The sequence below is a fragment of the Mastigoproctus giganteus genome, chromosome 11 (genome assembly GCF_048544385.1).
Source record: "Mastigoproctus giganteus isolate SK-2022 chromosome 11, ASM4854438v1, whole genome shotgun sequence".
Taxonomy (NCBI): domain Eukaryota; kingdom Metazoa; phylum Arthropoda; class Arachnida; order Uropygi; family Thelyphonidae; genus Mastigoproctus; species Mastigoproctus giganteus.
Genome location: NC_143585.1, coordinates 82,472,143 through 82,495,571, shown reverse-complemented (window position 1 = coordinate 82,495,571; position 23,429 = coordinate 82,472,143). Strand labels below are relative to the sequence as shown.

General features: G+C 36.8%; 1 protein-coding gene across 1 annotated transcript in view; it reads left to right on the top strand.

Moving 5' to 3' along the window:
• Positions 1-293: 293 nt before the first annotated feature.
• LOC150078195 (cyclin-dependent kinase 17-like) overlaps positions 294-23,429 on the top strand; it is a 251,117-nt gene continuing 227,981 nt past the window's right edge. The window contains exon 1 of the mRNA XM_090385304.1: positions 294-320. The gene's annotated coding sequence lies outside the window, so the exon portion shown is untranslated. The remainder of the gene's footprint in view (positions 321-23,429) is intronic.

The window sequence follows — 23,429 nt, the reverse complement described above, 5'->3', positions numbered from 1 at the left end:
AAATTCTACTAGTTTTTTTTTGTTTTTTTTATTTATTTACCGGTTGTGTGTACGTTAAAAAAAACAACAACCAGAAATCTACATTTCCAAACTGTCTGTGTAATTCTGAATATGATGCGCTATTAGATAAATTACTGCCGTGAAAGCAATAACTTAATTAATATTTTTATTTAATCTGATGTGATTCCAACTTTCGCATAAAATATTAATATAAAACCTTGTTCTTGGGGAATGAAAATTGTAACAGGTGGTTCCTGTAGGAATTCTGGGATCGAACTCATGGTTGTCAACATGGACTCTACAGAGAGTGAAGTTGTTAGGTGAGTTCATGTGTTGCTCATTACATGCTTTGAAAAAAAAAAAATATTTGCATTTATGATTTTATATAGTCATTACGGATGGTGTACTATATGCATAACGTTTCTCATTTCTGTGTTAAATGAGTTTATCTGTGAATTAAATTTTTTGGTAACTATATAATGTTTCCATGTACGTTCAATGCAGTACGGTAATGAGCATGTTTTTAGTCTCATTACGATGTTGTTAGCCCTTGCCATCGTTTAAAAGTGGCTGATGGATATTGCCGATTTCTGTATCATATTAAAAAAGTAATAATAAACGATAGAATGAACATAGTAAAAAAAAAAAAAATATATATATATATATATATATATTAAGCATTATCACAGAAACTAAGGGGGAAAAAAGTTAATTCTGTACCCTTTTTAATATATTCAAATATATTGCATTAGTTGAATCATATTAGCATTAGTAGGGGCATACGATGCAAGAAAGAGAGCTTGTACAGCATCAGCAAAAAAAAAAAAAAAACCCTCCCATTTCACCCCACCATTCGTTCCAAATGCCTGTCCAGCTCAGCCTTAAATTTATTTAGGCTACCAACTTCCAATACTGAAAACAACAATGGGCCCAACACCGAACCCTGGGGAACTCCACTAATAACATTTGCCCACGAAGAGCAGTGTCCATTGATTACCACTCTCTGTCGTCTCCCACTTAACCATCCCTTTATTCATTGCAGTAACTTGAACTTAATGCGATATCGCTCCAGTTTTTACAGCAGTCTTCCATGTGCAACAGTATCAAAAGATTTCCTGAAATCCAAGTATATGATATCAAAATTATTTTTTGCATCCAGTTCCTTTGTGACCACATTGTAGTATCCAATCAAATTGGTCAGACAAGACTTCCCCTTAACAAACCCATGCTATGTTTACCCCGGGGGCTCACATCTAGTGAGTATGGGCTTGGCACACCCAGGGTCCTGAGCTGGATATCATCATTCTTCTCTTTCTTGGTGATTCCCTTCTACTTTTGACTCTCTCTCTCTCTCTCTCACTCAGGGTTACTCGGGAATTTTTTTTTTTTCCTGGTGCGGCATAAGCCTCAGGCTTCCTTGCATCATATGGATATTAATAATAATAATAATAATAATATGTCTGAGCTATTACTGCTGTCTTGTCTAGGTGATCCTGTATCACCTCTTTAACCAGTGACTCCATTATTTTCCCTGGAACAGAAGTTAAAGTAACAGGTTTAGAATTATTTGTGTCACCCTTTGAACCTCCTTTGTGAATTGGGAATACATTTGCTGATCTCCAGTTCATGGGGACCTCTCACTCTAAGGATGCTCTCATAATTATGGCTAAGGGTTTGCTTACTTTCCTTGCTGCCTCCTTCAATTTAACTGAATGGATTCCATATGCCCTGGGTGCTTTTTTATTTGTAACTTCAACAATTTCTCCCCCACTTTGCTCTTGGTTATTACAAAATCACTTAGCTCCCTGTTAGAGTTTGATAAACTTCTGGTATTCCCCTCCTTGAATAACTCCTCATGTGTGAATGTAGATGAAAAATACTCATTCAGTTTATCAGCAACTTGAGCAGGATCATCAATAGTTGAGCCATCTATGTTAATTCGACCAATCTGATTCATCTCCTTCCTTCTAGAGTTTACATAAGTAAAGAACTCATTGCTATTTTTCTTTGCGTCCTTTGCCCAAGATTTCTTGTAATCTGCCTTCGCCTGCCTAATCTCCTTTGTGACGTGATTACAGTCTAGCTTATATCTGCCATAGGCTTCTGTGTCGCCTGATAATTTATATGCCTTCCATGCATTTTTTTTCTCTGCCACGAGCTTCATTAATTCGTTTGACATCCATTTAGGCCTGAACCTTGAACAGTATTTCTTAGTTTGTATGAAAAGCCTAGTAGCCTCCAAGATTAAGTCCCTGAAGGCTTCCCATTTAGAATTCACCACTGGTAACATTATCAGTTGATTCCACTGTATAGAATTTAAAAACTGTCTGAGACCACTGTAGTCACCTTTATGAAAACAAAAACCCTTCCCCTTTACCCTTGATAGTAGTTACATCTTTAAGTAAATCCTACATCAGTACACTGTGATCACTGTCACCTAGTGGTTCCTTTACCTTCAAATTCTTAATGCACGAATAATCACTGCTGATAATCAGATCAAGAGTATTACTCCCTGTGGTTGCCCCTCCATTTTGCTGTAGTAAACAATCTCCCAATAAATCCAGAAAAGTCTTGCTAGCGTGCGAGTGACCAAACACAAGTTCCAGTCAATATCTGGGAAGTTAAAATCCCCCATCACAAGACAATCTGATTTACTGGCCCATTCTATTTCTCTGCTCAACTGTTCATTGTACTGCTCAGAATCATTAGGCCTATAACATACTCCTACTCCCATTTTCCCTTTCCCAGTGTTTGTTACACCAAACAGACTCAACATTGTACTGTCCACCCGTCTCATCTGGATGCACGTCCTTAGATTTTGTGTTTCTTAACTAACAGCATAACCCCTTCCTACACCTGTTTGTCCTTTCTGTACACATTGTACTCCCCAATTTGCAATTCTGCACTGCTTATATCTAGGGGATATAAATTCAAATTGAGGAAAGACTTGTAAAATAAATGTGCGGAAGTTTGCCTTTAGCTAGCGGATAGTTGATTGCTGGGATAAACTTCTATATGTCATTGTATAAGTTGACAGCTTAAATAAATTCAAGGCAGAACTAGACACATTTGGAGCGACTGAATGAGTGTGAAATGGGAAGGGTTTTTTTTTTTCTAAAACTGTTTTTCTTTGGCTGATGCTGTATAAGCTTGCTTTCTTGCATCATATGCCTCTGCTAATGCTTGTTAGCAGAAGAGACTGCTTCTTCGGGAATGAGATATACTTAAATAGAAAGGGTTCAAGAATATTTGTTGATGCTATCAAGGCAGTGTTAGGTGGGTGGAAAACTGCTAAGTCGTGGGGATACACAGGATAATAGATTAACAATATTTGCAGGCAGAGGTGAAAGTGATTCTTACACTGCGTCTATTGGAATGAGCAGCATCCTGGAAATAGAGGAATTCAAGACAGTTGGGCATCATCGTGGAAGTAAATATGTGGGTTGTGTTAGGGTAAATAAAAGTAAGAACAGGTGCATATATACTTACATGTACACCAATGCTAGAAGAATAGTAAATAAATTTGTTCAATTTCAAGTGCTGGCGAAGAGATTAAATGCAGACATTGTTGGGATATCAGACATGTGGTGTCACTCAAATATAAGGTATGCAGAACTTGTATATGGGTAATACAGTGTACAGAAAGGATATAGTGTTTATTGTCAAGTGGCAATAGGGTCTCCCCTAAAACTTTAGTACTTTTTGTTTTGCGGTACAAACTGTAAATGTCAGAGATAGTGTAGGTTTTGGCATTGGTCTGTATAGTGTTGGGATCTTCTATTGTTCTTCTTGTGTTTAGTTTCGGGTCCCCTAGTGGGAACTCATGTTGCCCTTCCTTTGCACTGAGGAAGCAGCTGGGATATAGTGGGCGATAGTCTCCATCAGGGGCAAATCCCTGGTCTATGCTTGAGCTTGGCATGAGGGGGGGGAGAGCTCTGAAAGGGAAAAGAGTGGTGGAGAGTGCAGGTAGGAGGGTACAGATGAAGATAAGAAAGGTGGATGTTAGGAAGACTGGCCACTTGGAAACCATCCTCTGCACAGCAGGAGACCTTCAAGAACAGTAAGGATATCAGGATTGGGGGGGAGTTGTGCTCCTAGTTAAGCAGCACATAAAATTTAAGGCAGTGGATCCATTTGACATAGTTGTTGTTACGGCAGTTTAATGGCACATAAGCTGCTATGCCTATAATGTGCCTATTCATTTATTATGTAAAGAGATGAGAAATTTCCATATAGTCAGAAATGATTTAAAAAGCCCAGTTTGCCTGAGGAAGTTAAAAAATTCAGAAATTCAGGAACTGGATGCCTTGTCAACAGTGAGATTTTGAATAGTTATTGGGTTACGAAGATTAACCAGTGATAGCAAGGTTGAAGTTCTGTCTTGTTTATAGTAGGGGAGAATATGTTTAAACAGTCAGATTGATAGAACACTGTGGTGGATCCTCTCCTGTGAATAAATGAAGGTGGGTCAGATGGGTATGACCTACTCTTACTCTTGAAAGGACTACTTCTCGTCTTCATGTATGGACACTGGAATGCCAAATTTTCGGATCCTGTTTAAACTGAAAGAGATTATTATTTGTCTGAGAGTGGCAGAATGCTGTCCATTCTGATAGGCATGCAGCATGAATGGTTAGTGCATAATCTGATGCTGGAACAGGGTTGTTGGTTAAATCTAATGTAGTTGGATTTTTTGCAGCTTTATCGACCAGCTCATTGCTTAAAATACCGGAATGTGCTGGAATCCAACAAAAAGTGACCAGATGGTTGCTTTCTTCAATTTGTAGTAATAAGCTTCCGATTTCATCTAGAACAGGGTGAACTTTATCTGAGGAATTACATAATGCCATGATTGAGGGAATCAGTGAAAATAACAGATTTTAAGGAACAGTCGGAATAGAGATTTTCTAAAGCTAGTTTGATTGCATATAATTCAGATGAGAAGATAATGAATTCAGATGGAAGGGTTGCTGAAATAATGGTATTTGAGAACACTGCAGCTGGTCCAACATTTGAATGAGATTTAGAGCCATCTGTATAAATTGGGGATTTGACATGGATGGCCAGTGCAATGGTGAGTCAGTTTGGTGTGACATAAGCACTGGGAAAGAAAACATGAGTAGGAATGTGTTATAGGCCTAATGACTGATGAATGCAACAAATAGCTGTACAGAGAAATAAAGTGAGCCAGTAAATCAGAATGTCTTATAATGGGAGATTTTAACTTTCTAGATATTGATTGGAACTTGTGGACTTGGTTACTCACATACTAGTAAGACTTTTTTATGGATTTACTGGATTACTGTTTTTTATTGCAGAATGTTAGAGAGGCAACCAGAAGGAATAAAAATCTTGATCTGATTATCAGCAGTGATTATTTGTGCATTAAGAATCTGCAGATAAAAGAACCAATAGATGGAAGTGATGACAGTATGCCGATGTGATAGTTATTTAAAGATGTAACAACTATCAAGAGTAAAGGGAAGGGTTTTGCTTTTGTAAAGGTGAATACAGTGTTCTCAGACTTTTTTTTTTTTTTTTAAATTCTATTTAGTGGAACCAATTACCACTAGCCAATTCTAAATGAGAAGCATTCAAGGAATTAATCACAGAAGCTACTAGGCTTTTCATATCAACTAAGAAATACTGTTCGAGGTTTAGGCCTAAATGAGTGTCAGGTGAACTAGTAAGACTTATGGCAGAGAAGAAAAAATGTATGGGATGCGTTTAAATTATCAGGCAATACAGAAGCCTATATTAGATATAAACTAGTCTGCAATCAAGTCACAAAGGAGTTCAGGCAAGTTAAAGCAGATTACAAGAAATCTTTGGCAAAGGATGCAAAGAAAATCAGCACAGACTTCTTTACTTATATAAACTCTAGAATGAATGGGATAAATCAGATTGGTCCACTTGATATCGATGGTTCGATTGTTGATGATCATGCTCAGGTAGCTGACAAAGTGAATGGGAACTTTACATGTATGTTCACACATGAGGAATTCTGTAGGGAAGTGGAGGCCAGAAGTTTATTGAACTCTAACAATTTCTCTTCCACTTTGCTCTTCGTTTTTGTAAAAACGAAGAGCAAAGTGGAAGAGAAATTGTTGAAGTTAAACCTGAGAGAGTCACCTGAGATGGATGGTATCTAACCAATTATATTAAGGAAGGCAGCGAAGGAAGTTAGCAAACCCTTAGCCATAATTGAGCATTCTTGCATTCAGGGGAAGTCTCTGCAGACTGGATATGTGTGAATGTATCCCCAATTCATAACGGGGAATCAAAGGGTTACATGAGTAATTACAGACTTGTTAGTTTAACTTTTTCCATTCCATGGAAAATAGCGGAATCACTGGTTAAAGATGTAATGCAGGATCAACTAGAAAAGGTTGCAGACAAAGCATGGGTTTATTAAGGTGATATCTTGTCTGACCAGTTTAATTTATACTACAATGTGATGACAAAGGAACTGGATGCAAAAAATAATTTTTGATATTATTATTAGCTATATGGTGCAAGGAAGCCTGCGGCTTATGCTGCACCAGCCAAAAAAAAATTTCCAAATGAGAGAGAGTCAAAAGTAGAAGGGAATCGCCAAGAAAGAGAAGAATGATGATATCCAGCTCAGGATTCTGGGTGTGCCAAGCTCATACTTACCAGATGTGAGCCCCTTGGGGTTCATACACTATTGGATTTCAGGTAAGATTTTGGTACTGTTGTGTAAGAGACTGCTGTACAGATTCGAACTGTGTGGCATTAAGGGCAAGTTGCTGCTATGGATAAAGGGATGTATGAGTGGGAGAAGGCAAAGAGTGGTAATCAATGGACACTGCTCTTTAATGACTAATGTTATTAGTGGAGTCACCCAGGGTTCAGTGTTGGGTGCATTGCTGTTTTCTGTATATATGAATGACATTGATGAAGGCATATCAGGCTTAATGTCCAAGTTTTTAGATGATACAAAGGTTGGCAGGTGAGGTAATGATGGTATGCTACTGTAGCAGGATCTATAAAATGAGAGAGATGGGCTGAGAAATTGCTGCTGAAGTTTAACATTGGGAAATACAAAGTACTACATGTGGGTAGCAGTTAACTGAGAGTAACATACCAATTGTGTGGTACTACCCTGAGGGTAATGGAAAATGAAAAAGACTTGGGGTAATTGTGCAGTCAGATATGAAGTTCTCTGAACAGTGCAGACAGGCTGCTGGGACAGCTCAAGTGGTTTTGTCAGTGATACACAAGAATTTTTGTAGCAGGAATAAGGAGGTGATTATACCATTGTATAAGGTACTGGTCAGGCCACATATTGAGTACTGCATCTAGGACTGGAGGCCTCATTTTAGGAAGGATATAGAACTGCTGGAACAAATACAGAGAAGGGCATCAAGATTGGTGAGGGGAAAAAGGGGTGCTCTTATCAAGAAAGGCTTCAGTTCTGCAATTTTTTTTTTTATGTGAACCGCAAACACGAGCGGTATTAGAACCTATAGTACTTAGTACCGTGCTTGGGTTGGAGGTTGAGAAGACGAAAGAAGATATTTGTTGACATTGGACTTGAACTTCTATAGATTGTAATTTTCAGGAAATATGTATGAAGGAAGGTTGTTCCAGAAAACGGCAGTTGAATGAATAAATGAGGAAGATGAAAGGTTGCTTCTGTGAGTTTGAAGTTGGGCAGTAAATGGATGTTTGCTGGTGGCGGTACGTGTTCGGACTGTTTTGAAAGAGAGAGAGAGAGAGTGGGAATTATAGAAGCCAATTCAGAAGAACAGTGCCCATGGAAGTATCTGTAGAAGAGGCATGCAGCAGAAACAGTACATCTATGAGAAAGCGAATGGAGAGACTCTGTTAGAGATGAATCATTAATTAACCTAACTTCCCTCTTCTGAATGGAATCAAGAAACCTGAGAGAGGTTTTGGGGGCACCACCCCAGATGTGGGAACAATATTCCATGGCAGGGCGGATTTGCGATTTATACAGAGTGAGCAGCTGTTTGGAAGAAAAGTAACGCTGAGAGCGAAAGAGAAAACCAAGTTTTTTAGATGCAGAGGAAGCAATATTTGTAATGTGCTTGTGCCAAGAGAGATTAGAAGTCAGGGTAATCCCCAATAGAGATATACCATTTTGCCTAGAAATTGGAGTGTCACTAAAGATTAGCAAAGGAGCAGAATAATCCTTTTTGCGAGATATAAGACAAGAATGAGTTTTAGAAGGGTTGAAATCAACTAAGTTGTCTTTGCCCCACTGGAGAATGACCTGAAGATCGGCATTTAAGGAATTGGTAGCAGATTTTTGAGAAGTTGAAGCTGATTGAGCAGGACAAGGTTTCTCAAAATGGAAAGTTGAATGCAATATGCTATCATCGGCAAAATTATGGATAGGATTTCCAGTCAATGAAAGAAGGTCATTGATATACAAGAGGAAAAGAGTGGGGGAAAGAACTGAACCTTGGGGGACACCGGCATTAGTGGAGAAGTTAGAAGACAGAGAGCCATCTACCATCACCCTCAGTGAGTGATCAGAAAGAAAACTGGATAACCAATTACTAAAAACAGTTGGCAAACCATAAGATGGAAGCTTGTTTAGAAGACCTTTATGCCAAACACAATCAAAAGCCTTTGATATGTCAAGAGCAACTACTTGTGTTTCACCGAACCTTTCCATTGAATTAGTCCATAAATGGGTAACATAAGCCAGAATATCACCAGTGGATCGACACTGACGGAATCCATTCTGGCGATCGTTGATCAGACAGAAGGTTTCTAGATAGTTTAAGAGTTGGCTGTTGATTGATTTCTCCATTACTTTAGAAAGAGTAGAAGTAATTGCAATGGGACGATAATTGGATGGGAGTGATTTGTCACCATTTTTAATAACTGGCTGGATATGAGCAAATTTCTAAGCAGAAGGAAAAACACCTTTGGAATAAGGAAGTGAAAAAAAAGGTGGCAAAGAATAGGAATAAGTTCTGGCTCAAGTGACAACAGAACCATCTGTTTTGGATAGAGGTGGGAGCAGAGATGGGCAAGAAGCAAGTTTTCTATGCTTAGTCTGTTCAAACTCTATTTTGGACTGATTAATAACTGCTTTACAATTGTTGCGAGCTTTGGTGTAGACAGAAAATGAAACTGAAGAATTAGAAACAAGCCAATTACGATATGCAACATTCTTCTCTTGAACAGCCTTAGCACATTTATTGTAAAACCAAGGTTTAGATAAAGGACAAGATTTTAAAGTGGAGTGTGGGATAAAGGATTCCATTCCTTCAAGAATAATTTCACAAATTGCAGCATTTGGAGACTCAGCACCTGTGAGGGAATTATTATTATTATCATCAGCCATATGGTGCAAGGAAGACTGAGGCTTATGCTGCACCAACCAAAAAAAGTTCCCGAGAGAGAGAGAGAGAGAGAGAGAGAAGTAGAAAGGAATCACCAAGAAAGAGAAGAATGATGACATCCAGCTCAGGACCCTTGGTGTGCCAAGCCCATACTCACCACATGTGAGCCCCTTATTGGGTTGTTTAAGGCTTTGAATGGTTTGAGCAAGCATCAATGCTGATGGAATTCTTCCCCTTGTTTAGACTACTCGCATAAGTGGGCATAAATTCAAATTGAAGAAGTACAGTAGCAGAATAGATGTACAGAAGTTTGCCTTTAGCCAGCGAATTCTTAATTGCTGGAACAAATTTCCATCTGTTGTTGTGGACGTTGATAGAGTAAATAAATTCAAGGAAGAACTAGACAAACTATTAGAAGGAATGGATAGGTGAATTGGGAAGTTTTTTTTTTTTTTTTTGGCTAATTCTGTATAAGCTTGCCTTCTTGCATCATATGCCACTGCTAATGCTAACTTGCATTGTTGAAATTGGCCAAAGCGTGACTATATGAGGAAAGACTTTGATTATGTGAGCTAAAGTGCTATTCAATCAGGCACCTCTGGGGTGACCTATTTGAGGTTTATAAGGCTCTGAGAGGGGTTAGTAAAATGAAAGGTGGAATTTTCAGTTTTATTATTATTATTAGCATATGGTGCAAAAAAAAAAAAAAAAAAAATCTCTGAATTACCCTGAGGGGGAGAGAGAGAAGATAAGAATCAGAAGGGAATCAGCAAGAAAGAGAAGAATTATGATATCCAGCTCAGGACTGTGTGTGTGCCAGGCCCATACTTGCCAGATGTGAACCCGTGGTGAATTCCAGAACTAGGGGCTATAAATTCAAATTACGTGGGAAGAGGTTTAGATTAGATTGTAGGAAGTTTTCTTTTAGTCAGGAAGTCATTGATATATTTTCTTATCTACTTTTTTCTTTTTTTTTTTTTCCCAAGTGCAGCAACCAGGGGCTATAAATTCAAATTACGTGGGAAGAGGTTTAGATTAGATTGTAGGAAGTTTTCTTTTAGTCAGGAAGTCATTGATATATTTTCTTATCTACTTTTTTCTTTTTTTTTTTCCCCAAGTGCAGCAACCAGCCTGTGTAGCTTCCTTGCACTATATGGTGAATACTGTTATTATAAATACTATATCAGTGAGGCGTGATATCCCTTTAACAAGCCCATGCTGTGATTGCCTTATTATTTCACTCAATTTCTTCAATATGATCTTTTGCAGTACTTCTTTAAGCAATCATTCCATTTTTTCCCTGGCACAAAGGTTAAACTTGAGGTCTGTAGTTGCACGGTTTTCATCCATGTCACCCTTTATACCATCCTTGTGAATAGGAAATGTTTGGCACAACTTCAATCTGCAAGTACTTCTGAATCTGAGAGTACTCATTATTATGACTAAAGATCTAATTGCTACTTTTGCAGCTTATTTTAACATAATTAGTTAGATTCCATCAGCTCCTAGTGCTTTGTTTCTCTTCCACATTACTTTCTGTAATAAAATAATTTAACTCCCAATGAAATGAACTTCTGTGAGGTCCTTCTCTAAAAGTGTTATGTTGATGTAGATGCCAGAATATTTATTCATTTTATCAGCACCATATACAGGATCATCACCAGTTATGCCATTTATATTCACTGTATCAGTGTGATTATTACCACTTTCCATCTGGTGCTGACATTCACAAAAAAGTTTTTGTTTGCTTTACACTCTTAGCCAAAGACATAAAGACATCTCATAATAATCTCTGCCTTAGTCTGCCATTACTCCTTGAGTAACTTGATTATGCACTAGCAACTTCTTGCAGTAACTGTACACTCTGAACTAGCATATTTGGATAGGTGGTTAGGGAGGATTTCTTCACAACAGATGTTCAGATTGCCTTCTTTATATGCTATTAGCAAGCAACAAGATGGCTACACATATTGCCTTTTACGTGCTATTTATTTATTTGAGCTCTTTATTTATTTGAGATGTAGTTGCTTCTTACTGTGCTCACATTGTATAGGTCTTTCAAGTAGGAGTGTGGGGAACCCAAATATGATTTTACCCTGCATACCATTTGTTTGTTATTTGGTTTTTAGGAGCATTAGCAACGAAGGCCATATTGCTCCGGGATATGCGGTGGTCATTCCCTGACCTTTCTGCATCCTCTGCATCCACCATCTTTTTGGTGGGCACGGGCTCGAACCCCGGTTTAATCAAGAAGTGTGGGCGTGCTACGCACTGCTGCTCCTGCCCACCTGGCTACAGAGGCGCCTTACCATTTGGTGAAACTATCTGATACATAATTATGATGTCCTGAACATCCCTTTTTGTGTTTCCTAAATTAAGATATATTTATACTTCCAATTAAATATTCAAATTAGTTGTATTCGTATAAACTTTTATATTGGAATTTTTTTAAAATAACTGTTTCCCCTGTTAGGGCTTTGCAAAAACTTTATTGGCATATCACTTATTTCCACTTTTTGGTTCATATTTATTAATAGAAATCTGTGAAAACATTTCACTTGCTGTATATTGTTTTGTGCTCTGAGAGAGGGTGTACAACTGTCCTTGGCTGTTGTGATATGGATGCTTCAAGTAAGTTTCCTGGGAAGATTACAGTTATCTGACACTGCAGTTATAGTTTTCCCTTCATAAGTTAATATAATTACTATTTGGTTAATGAGTATATTATTGTCGAAATGGCTAACTATAAAGGCCTCTGGCCTTCTTCTTGTGCTGGAGTACAAGCAAAACGTTTTTTTTTTTATATCATGTTATGTGACTTCAGAAATTCATATCAGATGGAGAAATACGTGTGATAAATGTAAACAAGTGCTACCTAATATTGAAACATGCATTGATTTTTACAATCGGGCCTCATAACACGTAAAGTGATTGCACATTGGCACAGAACTTTTTACATGTTCCAAGATTCTTTTTTGTTGTCTTTCAGAATTATTGCTGCCATTGATCAATTCGTGTCATATATATGTGCAACATCTGTCATCTCACCGCCTTCACATTTCTTTATTTCTACTTTCTTTTCCATCATGATTGTACAGTGCTTCTTACTAGCAGCTTTGGCATCCTTACTCTTGCATTTATTGGTCATAATATGGGTTGATATTGTTCAAATAAAAAATAACTACAAACAATTCTGGCAATGTATGTACAGGTAGTTTCCAGCTTTACAAGTTAATTCGTTCCTAGCGTGCGCTCTTCAAGTGGGAATTTATTTCCCATAAACGTAAGGTTAAAAACAGAGGTTACATTCTCAACAATGAAATTTGACCATAGTAATGTTAAATAAAGGTCACGAAAACAGTAGTTTGTGCTTAAACAATGATTTATTTTTCCAAATAAATGAAAATGCAGCTTTTGAAATCAAGCAAATTATAATAATAATGAAATTATTTATGTCATACTGATGTTAAAGAATGTGTATTCTTTGTCCTCATTGACTAAATGCACACTTGTTGTTTGCTCGGCACTCATCGTTGGAAGCACAAGGAGTCGCCTTCTTCAGAAATGCTTCGTGAGTTTTGTTTCCAAGACAGTCTTCTCTTTTCTTTATAAATTTCACAATATCATGCCTAAGCATTTTTTAAATCTGTATCAACTTTTCTAGTGTGCTCAAAATTTGAATCTTGTGACTCAAATCTCAATTGCTTTTTCTGTGTTGAAAAGCTTCCAAGAGCCATTGGAGAGTTCAGGAACAAACAGGAGTTTCAGCTGTTAAATCTTCTTCATCACATTTTGCTATTTTAAGGAGATCTTCATTTGTGAGCTCTCCATTGTGTGCTTGAAGCAGATCAGTGATGTGAGTTGTAGACACCACAAGCTGCAATTTGTTATCATTTTGTGTGATCTTTGCTGGTTCTTGAAATCCTTCAAAATTATCAAAAAACTGAGGACAGTTTATTCCAAATACCCTTCATGTTCTTCTCTGTAATTTTGTCCCAGGTGCTTTTTATTTTGATTGCATCTAAAATATGGAATTCTTTCCAAAATTCTTTAAGACCTCCCTCCTTAATCTCTGCCTGAACAAACAAATTCACGCATGCACAGTAGTATTGTATAGCTATGCATGTGGTTTGAAATGTTGTATTTATGAATATTTAGCAGCATTTATATGATATTTATAAGTAGGAGAGCAGTGTGTGTGTGTGTGTGTGTGTGTTCATTTCAGTCTTGATATTCACTGAGTCCAAATATATCCCGTGTGTGATGGTTAGCACGAAAGTGGAAAACTGTAACACTGCTGTATGAAACTGTGGCCCTGAATGCCATGCATTCTCATGGCCAAGTGATTCTTAGTCCAATCTCAAACATTCTCCCTAAAGTGGCAGTTCATATTTCATTTTTCCGATTCTTTAGTTTCTAATAAAAGTAGATTGTGTTACGATCTGTAAGCCGCCTTCAGAAAGGAAAGTTGACCTTTCTTTTCCTTCTTTAACTAACACACTAACTTTAATTCCTCTTGGTTGCTCCAGTGACACTGCTCCTCCTTCCCTGTGGCGGGGCCAGAAACCTGTGTGGTAAAGCCAACCTCCAGGGGCTAAAAAAGCAAACGTTGACATTTGCACATTTCCACCACTAGATGATTTAGCTCTCAGCATACAGACTCACGGCAAACTAGCCATGAGACTGATAAAGGACTTAAAAATGGCGGAATTTGCAACATTCCTAATATTACATTCTTTGTTCAACCCAACCTGCAAGCAAGCTCTCTCAATTTATTCAGAGATGTCTGGAAAATGCTGCAGGTTCACTCAAAATGATGAAATGACTCCAGTCAGAGGACTTGTTGGTAGAAACAGCTCAAACTGAGGCATTCAGAACTATAATTAAAACTGTCTTCCTTAAGTGGAATTCCAGTTTGGATTTCCCTGTATACCCTATTGAGAAAAAAAAAACCTTGTTTATACTCTGGCACAACCACCAGGTCAGTAGAGTTTACAATAAACCATTAATACAAATGTTAATCATATTTAGCAGTCATAGGCTTGAACATTGGTCCACTCAAAGAGTGCATGCTACTGCATTTTCACTCCTGACCACTTTGCTACTCTAAGGGAGTTATAAGCAAATGGGATCTACTAAATGTGCCAGAAGAAGAAATAAAGAACTACATGAGCAAAAATCATACAAAAAAGAATTATGCTCTGAAAAGATGGAAGTCTAGTCCCATTGTGTAATATTATCCTAACTTTCAATACATAAAACTTGCCAACCTTAGTTAAAGCTGGTTACATTCATTACCATGTGCATCCATGCATTCCAAATCCTATAAGGTTTTATAAATGTCAAAAATTTGGTCATTCACAGACCACATGTAGAGGTGATACTACCTGTCCAAACTGTGGATCCAAAACCATTTGTAACAGAATGTACTGCTGCATCTCCACAATGCCCAAACTGTAAAGGTGATCCTCTTACAGTTTGTGGACAATAGGGAAAACAAAATTCAAAAATACAGGATTGAAAATAAATTCTCATACCAAGAGGAAGGAAAACAAATTAAGTTAACCATGCCAAAATATACCTGCACCTCAATGCCATAAATTGCCAAGCTGTAGCAACTGAAATGGATGTGTCAGTCCCACCAGATGCATCGATTGTAGAATGAGCTCGATCAGTACTTTTGAATCAGCACCCATCTAAACTACATCTGGTAGACCAAACCAACAACACACCAATTACAATACCATCTGACATCACTCTTATTCATGAAGCAAAAGAGAAGCTACAATGGTGGATGTTGTTGAAGTGAGATAATTATAGAAGCCAATTCAGAAGAACAGTGCCCATGCAAGTATCTATAGAAAAGGCATACAACAGAAACAAAATATCTGAGACAGAGTGAAGAGACTCCATTAGAGATGGGTCATTAATTTACTTAACTGCCCTCTTGAATAATATAGAAGCCTGAGATGTTTTGGGGGTACCACTCCATATGTGGGAACAATATTCTATTTATGTTAGAGCAGATTTGCAATTTATGCAGGGTGATCATCTGTTTGGAAAAAGTAACACTGAGAGCAAAAGAGAAAACCCAGTTTTTTAGATGCAGAGGAAGCAATATTTGTGATGTGCTTATGCCAAGAGACAGATTAGAGGTCACAGTAATCCCTATGCAATCTTGTTTAAAAATCTTAGTGTCATTGAAGATAAGCACAGAAGTAGGAAAATCCTTTTTCTAAGATATATATTTCTAAGATATAAGTTTTAGAAGGATTAAAATCAACTAAGTTATCTTTGCCTGACTGGACTGGAGATCGGCATTTAGGGAATTGGTAGAGAATATTCAATTAGTTGAAATTTTGTTTAGGGCACGGTTTTTCAAACTGGGTGGAATGTAATGTGCATCGGTAAAACTATGGATAGGATTTCCGTTCAGTGGAAGAAGGTCATTAATATGCAAGAGGAAATGAGTGGGAGTAAGAACTGAACCTTGGAGAATTTAGAAGACAGAGAGCTGCTACCATCACCTGCAATGAGTGGTCAGAGAGAAAACTGTGTACCCAATTACAAAAAAACATGAGGCAAACCATAAGATGGAAACTGATTTACAAGCCCTTTATGCCAAACACGATCAAAAACCTTTTAAATGTCAAGAGCTTGAGTTTCACCAAACTTTTCCATTGAATTTGTGTATAGAGGGTAACACCAGTGTATTACTTTTCAGAAAAAAAAAATACAACAGCATATAGCCTATGTATATATCCCCAGGGGCTCACATCTGGTGAGTATGGGCTTGGCACACCTAGGGTCCTGAGCTGGATATCATCATTCTTCTCCTTCTTGGTGATTCCTTTCTACTTCTGTCTCTCTCTCTCTCTCTCTCTCTCTCTCTCTCTCTCTCTCTCTCTCTCTCTCTCTCTCTCTCTCTCTCTCTCTCTCTCACTCTCAGGGTAATAGGGAATTTTTTTTTTTTGACTGGTGCAGCATAAGCCTCAGACTTCCTTACACCATGTGGCTAATAATAATAATAATCACCAGTGGATCGACACTGATGGAATCCATACTGGAGATCATTGATCAGATGGAAAGTGTCTAGGTAGTTTGAGTTGGCAGTTGATGGATTTCTCCATTACCTTAGAAAGAGTAAAAGTAATTACAATGGGACAATTTTTTATAGAAGGGATTTGTCACCCATTTTTTTTTTTTTTTTTTTTTTTAGGAATTGGCTGGATATGAGCAAATTTCCAAGCAGAAGAAAAACACTGGTGGAATAAGAAAGTGTAAAAAGGTGACATTGAACAGGAGTAAGCTCAGGAGCACAGGTTTTGATAATAAGTGAAGTACTATCAGGACCTGGAGCTTTCTTTGCATCAAGATTATTCAAAATTCTTTTGACATTCTTTTGACTGAAGACAACTGGAAGCATTGAATGGAGTGTACTGGGAATGGTAGGAGGTAGTTTGCCAATATTGTCGATACATGAGTTAGAAGAAAAGTAGGATGCTAGCAGGTCAGCTTCATCTTTAGTGAGGTGGCAATATAACCATCTGGTTTTAACAGAAGGTGGAGTAACAGATGGGTAAAAGTTGTAGCCAAAATCTTTGGAAAGAGACCAGAATGCTTGACTACCATTTGGACAAGAAGCAAGCTTTCTATAATTAGCCTGTTTGTAATCTAGTTTGGACTGGTTAATAACTGCATTACACTTGTTGCAAGCTTTGGTGTAGGCAGAAAATGAACCTGGAGATTTGGAGCAAGCCAATTGTGATATGCAATGTTCTTATCTTGAATAGCCTTAGCACATTTATTGGAAAACCATGTTTTAGATGAAGGATGAGATTTTAAGGTGGTGTGGGGCAAAAATATTGGGACCATACATGAATAATTTCACTGACATACACAGTGCGGTGATTTTGAGGAAACATTAACATCAGAAGATATGAAACAGTAATCTGACCAAGGAAAAGAAGAAAGGAAATCTCTCAGATCATTCTATTTTGCATTCTTGTAATGCTAAAAACATGAGGCTGAGAAAGGCTCCATTGGAGAAGAGATCATCACTAAGTTGTGATATAAGATGCCTAGAGGACCACTCACATCAACCATGTAATAGAAGGGTTGTTTGTGAGAAAGAGTTAACTGTGTGGTTAGGATTGTCTAGGTAAATGAACAATCTGCGTGGTCATTAGTAATTGCAAAAGCCTCAGCTTCTCGACCAGCTGGAGTTGTGAACATTAAAATCACCAAGGAAAATTACCTCCCTGTTAGGAAAGTTGAACTGGAGAAATTCAAGTTTCAAAGACAGGAAGTCAAAAAGTTCAAAATGATTAGTGGAGTTGGGAGAATGATAGAGGCAACAGATGAATTTGACAAAATGTAGAAAGATTTTAAGCCAGAGGAGATTGAAGAGAGGAGTTTTCAAATTACTAAATCTCTGACAGGAATATCATCAGATCAGACATATGCACAAGTACACTTTTGAAGTGAAAGGAATCATGCAGCGAATAATCAGGACAACTGAGATGAGCAGTAGTTGAATCAACCGATAGTTGGGATTTTCTCAGAAAAAGTGTGAGGTTTGGCCGATTGTAAGTGGAAATGGACATCATTGAGATTGGAACTAAGACCATGTATATTTGTGAAATGAATGAGGAAGTGTTTTGAAGGTTTAGACCTTTTTGCAGATAAGTTTGTTCTGTTAGTTTGACAATTCACGAAGTATTCAGTAGTAAGAAAAGGTGGGGAGGACATGTATGAATTAATGAAATTTTTGATATGTTGTACATATGAAAAGAATATACCTAGCTCCTTGACATAAATGTGGCCTCAACAATGCCCCCTGTATACACACTGCTCAGACCCCCTCCAGTCACTATCTGGTAGAGTAGAGGCAGTGAGATTATACCCTAGCTGACTTGGAAGCCTCCTAGTGAGTTTCCAATAGATTCGGCCCAGCGGATTATAGTGGCCACCTGTGAACACTGTTTTAAAGCTGTATCCTTGAAATGTAAGGAAGATTGGATCTTGTCATGATGTCCATTATAACCTCAAAAGACATCAATCATACTGCATGATGGAAAAGATTCGTAGGGTTGCTGGAGCTTTGTTCTGGAGGCTAAACAGGTTTCACCACTTCACGCCTACAATAAGCAAATGTGATGGTATTTCACTGTTAATGAAGGTCACCTTCCACCTAGTATTGCCTGGTAACATAGAGGGGTGGTACTCTTCTGTGTGGTGTGGATGCAACACCTTGACCATTGCTTATGTTGGTTTGCACCTGGTGGTCACCTCCAGTATATTAGGTGCTGTATTTCAGGACTTGCACATCAGTGTTTATACTCAGGTTTACTAACAGTCCCACTATCATGAAGTTGCAAGATTTGGTTGTCACAGAATGACCAGACTTTGGAAATTAATCCACTGGGCTTGTGTGTCACCTGAATATCAGTTCCATCAGTGTTTTATATTCCAAGGTAGCAAGCTCATCTTGACATACCTGAGAGAATTTCTGTCACAGCCTGAAGTATGAAAGTTTATTGGTACTGTGAACATTGTAAAAATAAAATGAAGGCTAACAGAAGTAACTGCCCATATTATGCATAGTGACATCTAGTGGGAGTGAAAAGGCAACTTAGTTTTAACTTGACAAAACATTGCTGTTTTGTCTGGTAAAAGAAGTGGCCAAATGTAGAGATCTGCTGTTATTCAGTTTCTTAAGTGCAAAAGGCACGTAATCCAATGACATACATTGTCACCTGGAAAAGACCTTGCCTTCGAGTGATATCTAAGTAGGAGGTGTACCTCTAGTGCGAGGATTTTGCATGTAGGTGAGACAATGTGTTGAGCTGTGATGTGGGCACCCTTTTGCCATATTTGTGGACAACAGTGTTAAGGTTGTAGACTGAGTCATCTGTTATCACAGGTAATTCGTAATTCATTTCATTGCTAATGAGCTGGAAATCCAAAAATTGACAGTACAGAATTGTGCATGCGACACTAGTGTAATATGGGGTGCATTCACGATGAATCCAAAAAAATTAATGTTTCAAAACGCCAGCGCGAGAATGGGGAAAAACTTTTAAGACAGGATTGCCACTAGGGATGAAATGTGGTTCCATAGTAAAAAAAAAAGTCTGACGTGGAAGCACCTTTCAGTTTCCCCATTGAAGTGATTCAAAGTTATTCTGCTAGTAAAGGCTCATATTTTGGATCAGTGAGGTGTAATTCTTGTTGCTTTGGAATATAGTGCAAGAATTGATGCAAAGCATTGCACAACCCTTGAAAGTTTGATTGGCCTATCCACAGATAGGCCAATCAAACAAAGATTATTGCATGATGGGGTTTTATTACACAGTGACATTACACAGTGACATTACATTGCATTACATTACACAGTGACATAACATCTGTAAAATGAATGAGGACGAAATTTTCAAGATTATAAATGATGCTAGAACTAGGGGACATAAATTCAAGTTACGGGGGGAAATGTTTAGATTGGACTGCAGGAAGTTTTATTTTAGCCAGCGAGTTGTTATAAATTACTGGAATAAATTGCCTTCATGGGTAGTAGAGGCCGACAGTTTGGGGAAATTCAAAGGTCATCTGGATAGTACTTTCAGGTAAGGGAAGCTCATAGGATGATAGGTTTAATTTCCTTTTTTTTTTTTTTTATTAATTATTATTATTTTTTTATTTATTTATTTATTTTTATTTTATTTTTTATTTTTTTATTTTTATTTTATTTTTTTTTTGGCTGGTGCAGCATAAGCCATAGGCTTTATTGGACCATGCGGCCGTTACTAATACTAACATATAGCATAATACCTGAACTTTTGCTTGTTTGGAACGAGACTGCTGCGTGGTCTGGGCACTTTCTGATTACACTATTTTTGCACCTTTAAAGTGTTACCTTGTTAGCTGGCAGTTGCAGTATGGCAAGGATTTACAAAATAACATTCCAATCTGACTGCTTATGCAAAATTTTGAGTTTTTATTCACTTTGAAATTGGCAGTTTTTATCACGTAATGGGGAAAAGTGCCTCAATTGTCTTGGACACCTCAGCTACTCTTTGCACAAACAGTTGCCTTGTGTAAAGTTAAAATGCCTTATCACAGATGTGAAACATTTTAATCACAAATCAAAAAATTTTAACATCAAAGAAACATCTGTGAAACACATGGTGTAAACATTTTACACATTTTTGTGTAAAATATTAACACCATGTGCACACAGATGTTTCATTGATGTTAAAACGTTTTAAATTTTTTACATTTTAAAATAAGTTTATGATTAATAACTAAGATATTATATTTTTCAACTTCACAGATGTTTCATTGATGTTAAATTTTTAACAATTTTTTACATTCTAAAATAAGTTTATTATAATTAATAACTAAGATGTTATATTTTTCATTTTATTTATGATCCATACATATATTTTCATCATCTTCAAAATGGATTCAGTTTTTAGCTTAATACTATAAGTAGTGTAGAGAACTTCATTTTATTCTAAATTACTCAGTTGGACCTCTGTTTAATTATTTTGAATTCCCCTTGGAAGTTACATTTAAAATAGTTTCCATTGAGCAAAGAAAATTTTCATGTAGCGAACGGATTAGGAGAGAATTGACTCGGTATGCACTGTTAGCATTTCTGGCCTTTAGGCAATTAGTGCTGCTGCGTGAATTAAGAGAGCTAAAGGGATTACCATTCTGTAACTTAGTGGTACCTGGTAAAACCTATCTGACCACCTGTCCACATACGGAGAAGTCGCGCTGGTGAGCAGTTCATGGTGTATTCCCAATGGGCTCTGGCCCACCTTCTACTGCAGTGGTGTCCAACCTTTTCCCATACAGTGGCCATATTCAAAAAAATTCAAAGTTAGATTTCTTTAGTGTGTTACATTTCCATATCTTGTTGCATGTAAAAGTAAAATCAAAAATATTCAACTTTTATTAAGAATATTCTACAAAAACTTTATTATGAAATTATGTTTACTTATGTTATTATTTTTTACTTATTTTACTCACATTTTACTTATTTTTTTATAAACTTGAATAATAAATTTATGCTTAATAAACTGTGTTAATATACTTAATTTGTTGTTCTTATTCTAAAAACATTACTACTAAAATAACAGTATAAAAAAAAATTCAGAGTACTTTTCATATCCTTTTAATTTTCTATTTTTCCTGATAGTAAAGAATCAGTACTGGCACCTATTTTTTTACAAAAAAATTACTGCTCTTAGATAATTATTTCATTATCCCTTGTATTTTTTAAAATATTATTCATATTTTAGTTACTGAATAAGTATGGTTTATCTTTTGTCATTTTTCTACCAAGCTTCCATGTATCTGGTGTATTAATCCTCAACATGAATCTAAAGAGTGTTTGGATTGTTGTTGTCATGGCAACAATTGACAAAAGTTAATGGTAGTCTTCGTTGTGTTTGGTATAATACAGTTGTGGAAACATTTGATGTTCGGTAACTTTTGTGTTATTTAGTGCAATTATTTTTAAGTTGGGTTGAACTAGGTATGTAATAATTTTAATAACTGGATGCAAATTAAGTGTAGATATTCAGAATGTGGATTTGCGGTAGTAATCTTAATTTTCAGGTATATAGGAAAATGCAGCTATGGTATTCTTAATTGCTGTAATGTTATTCTTCTGAGTTTTTTTATTTTTTTATTTAATTCTCATTTAAATCTGATTTTTTTGGTCTTAGTTGTATCATGTGAATTGTATTGATTATAATCACATGCACTGTAACAGTCCTTTCCATTAAAGCAGTGGTAGAAACAGCTAAATACATTTTAACAAATGGCACAAACTTAATAATGCTTTAATGCTAATTTTGTAGTTGTATTGATTTCATTGAATTAGTACCATGTAATGAGAAGTACAAATTGTCACATGATATATTCTTGTTTGGATTTGCTTTTTAGTAGTCAGCAAATGGAAAAATATTAAATCAGAAATTTTTTCCTATTAAATTGTACTATTTGTTAATATATGTAGTTCAGTATTATAAAGTAAAGAATAATGAAATTATGGAAGGAGTACAAAGTTTTCATAAATGATACAGATTCCCATCTCCTTAGAAATATATACTAAACAGAAGATAAGTAACCATCAACCATTGTTATATTTATTAGGAAAAATACATAAGGAGAGTAAATTTTTTTTTTTTTTTTTTTTTTTGATAAATCTGCATTGTAAAAATTATACTTTTATAGTTTCCTACTCATTTGGTTGTTTTTAAGTTTTGTTCATATGATATATTACAAATATTTTTTTGAATTTTTTGTAAAATATCACACGAATTCATTTAGTAGTGGAAAATTATGCAAGAAAGCAAGCTTTAATATAGCCAAAAAAAAATAAAAATAATAATACCCATTTCACCCAGCCATTCACTCCAAAAGGTTGTGTCTAGTTCTGCCTTGAATTTATTTAAGCTGTCAACCTCCATGACAGATAGAAATTTGTTCCAGCAATCAACCACCTGCTGGCTAAAGGCAAATTTCTACACATCTGTTCTACAACTATCTTTCCTTGATTTGAATTTATAACCCCTCAGCACCACCAAATATGGAGGATGCGGAAAGGTCAGGGAATGACCACCGCATATCCCGGAGCAATATGGCCTCACTTGCTAATGTTCCTAAAAAAAAAACAACATAACCCCTCAGGTGTATAATCTTCGCAAGAGGAATTCCATCAGCATTGAGCTTGTTAAATTCATTCAAAGCCTTAAACACCAGATCTGATGTTTAATCACTAGAACATCAGATCACCTCACAGGTGCCTAGTCTTCAGATACTGCAGTTTTCAGAACTGAAATCTTTTTTGGTAAGAACACTCCTTTTGTTCCCCTTGCCAATCTCGTTGCCCTTCTCTGTACTTGTCCCAATGGGTCTAAATGAGGCCTCCAGACCTATATACAGTACTCAAGATGTGGCCTGACTTTATACAATGGGATAATCATCTCCTTATCCCCTCTAGCAAAATGCCTGTATATCATTGACAAAACCCCATGAGCTGTCCTGGGAGTCTGTCTGCACTGCTCATAG